The sequence below is a fragment of the Pipistrellus kuhlii genome, unplaced genomic scaffold, assembly GCF_014108245.1.
Source record: "Pipistrellus kuhlii isolate mPipKuh1 unplaced genomic scaffold, mPipKuh1.p scaffold_m20_p_2, whole genome shotgun sequence".
NCBI classification, from domain to species: domain Eukaryota; kingdom Metazoa; phylum Chordata; class Mammalia; order Chiroptera; family Vespertilionidae; genus Pipistrellus; species Pipistrellus kuhlii.
In genome coordinates, this window is record NW_023425515.1 from 141,485,414 (window position 1) to 141,487,472 (window position 2,059).

A 2,059-nucleotide genomic window follows, 5' to 3' on the forward strand; every position below is an offset into this window, starting at 1 on the left:
CTGGGTTATTCTGGGTTATGAATTATACTAGAAACCTGATTTCATAGACTAATTCTACATATTTTTACTATTAACTCATGCTTAAGTTTACTAATTTTGCTGTAGGAAGAGAAATTGTGAGAATTAGAGATGAATGACAGATGATCACAGAGAGCGCAAATTTGGTCTAAGACAAAAGTTCTCTGCAAGCCAGAAGGGATTTCTTAAACGCCTGTCAGAATGAGGCAGTGCTGCCAACACCCTGGTGAAGAAGCTGAGGTCATCATCGGATTTGAAATAAAGTGGGTGGAAAACTGTTTCAGCAATGCAGACAAGTAAGTGGCATTGTGTGGGTGACGGTGTTGTTGGTAAAACATGTCTCCCGATATCTTACATAACAAACAAATTTCCATCTGAGTGTGTACCCACTGTTTTTGACAACTATGCAGTCACAGTTATGGTTGGTGGAGAGCCATATACTCTTGGACTTTCTGGTACTGCAGGGCAAGAGGAGTATGACAAATTATGACCGCAGAGTTACCCACAAACAGTTGTTTTTCTAGTCTGTTTATCAGTGGGCTCTCCATCCTCACGTGAAAATGTGAAAGAAAATGGGTGCCTGGGAAAACTCACCCCTGTCTAAAGACCCCTTTCTTGCTTGTTGGGATCCAAATTGCTCTCATAGATGACCCCTCTACCATTGAGAAACTTGCAAGAACAAACAAAAACCTATCACACCAGAGGATGCTGAAAAGCCGGCCGGTGACCTAAAGGCTGTCAAGTAGGTGGAGAGTTCTGCAATCACACAGAGAGGTCTAGAGAATGACTATCTGGGTGCATATTTCTCTTTGAATTAGTGTTTTCAATTTCTTTGCATAAACATCTGAAGTGAAATTGCTGGATCATTTGGTAATTTATTTTTTTGTTTCTTCTTGAAGAAATGTTATACTGTTTTCCATGATTGGAACCTGCTGGCAGGGGGGAGGGCCTTCTGCCTGCTTTCCAGTCCCAGTCTCGCCTCACTGCCACCCAGTTCCTCGGTGGTTCCCCACTGGCCATCCAGTGATCGGAGCCTGTGGGCTGGGGGCGGGATTGAGAGAATGTCAATGCACCTGATAGCGACTGGTCAGTCAGTCGATCAGTCCTTCCAGTTGTTATATCATTATGGTCGCTGGCCTTTTATTATATAGGATGTGTCAGGCAAGTGGAGGTTGAACCACAGACTTTTTCTCAGGTGGTATTGATCGTTACAAATTTAACAAAGACTGTCTTACTTACCTGCTTGCAAAATTTACTCAGAATTACAATTGAAATGTTGAATTTTGGGGCATGGTAACAATCCTGTAAACAATTACTGGTAATGCTTATTATGAGAGATGAATTCCAGACTGTTTTAATATAATGGTAGATCATCTTCCATTCTTAAAATATGCAGACATTTTTTTCTCTGAAGCTAAAGACAGTAAAATCATTCTTTCTCCATTGTGCTTACTCCCCACAAATCAGGATTATGGAAAGTTCCTAAGTACACATACAGGTGAGTGACAGCAATAGGCTAAGTGGTTGATGTTACTTCATTAGGCCAGAGTGAATTGCTGTCTCGAATCTTGGTTGAATCACAAGCCATGATAAGTTCTCCTAATACATAAAGACAAGCTGGTCCAAAATATATTTTTATTTAAGATGAACATAAACTGTAGTGAGTTTAAATAAGTATATCACCAACAATCTTATGTTCACAGGCATAGAGGATGGGCTGACACAGTGGTGGGCAGACTGCTGCTCGTGAGCCACATGCAGCTCTTTGTCCCCTTGAGTGTGGCTCTTCCACAAAATACCACGGCCTGGGCAAGTCTATTTTGAAGAAGTGGCGTTAGAAGTTTAAGTTTAAAAAATTTGGCTCTCAAAAGAAATTTCTCATTGTACTGTTGATATTTGGCTCTGTTGACTAATGAGTTTGCCAACCACTGGGCTAACATGTTTAGGGAAACATCTTTAGAGGCTGACATCTTTAGAGGCTGACATCTTTAGAGACAATGGCCAGTTGTTGCCACTTTCTTATTCCACAAAACCACAGCCA

At 41.1% G+C, this 2,059-nt stretch overlaps 1 pseudogene; it reads left to right on the forward strand.

Moving 5' to 3' along the window:
- Window positions 1-230: 230 nt before the first annotated feature.
- On the forward strand, window positions 231-836 carry LOC118723087 (annotated as a pseudogene).
- The last annotated feature ends 1,223 nt before the right edge of the window (window positions 837-2,059 follow it).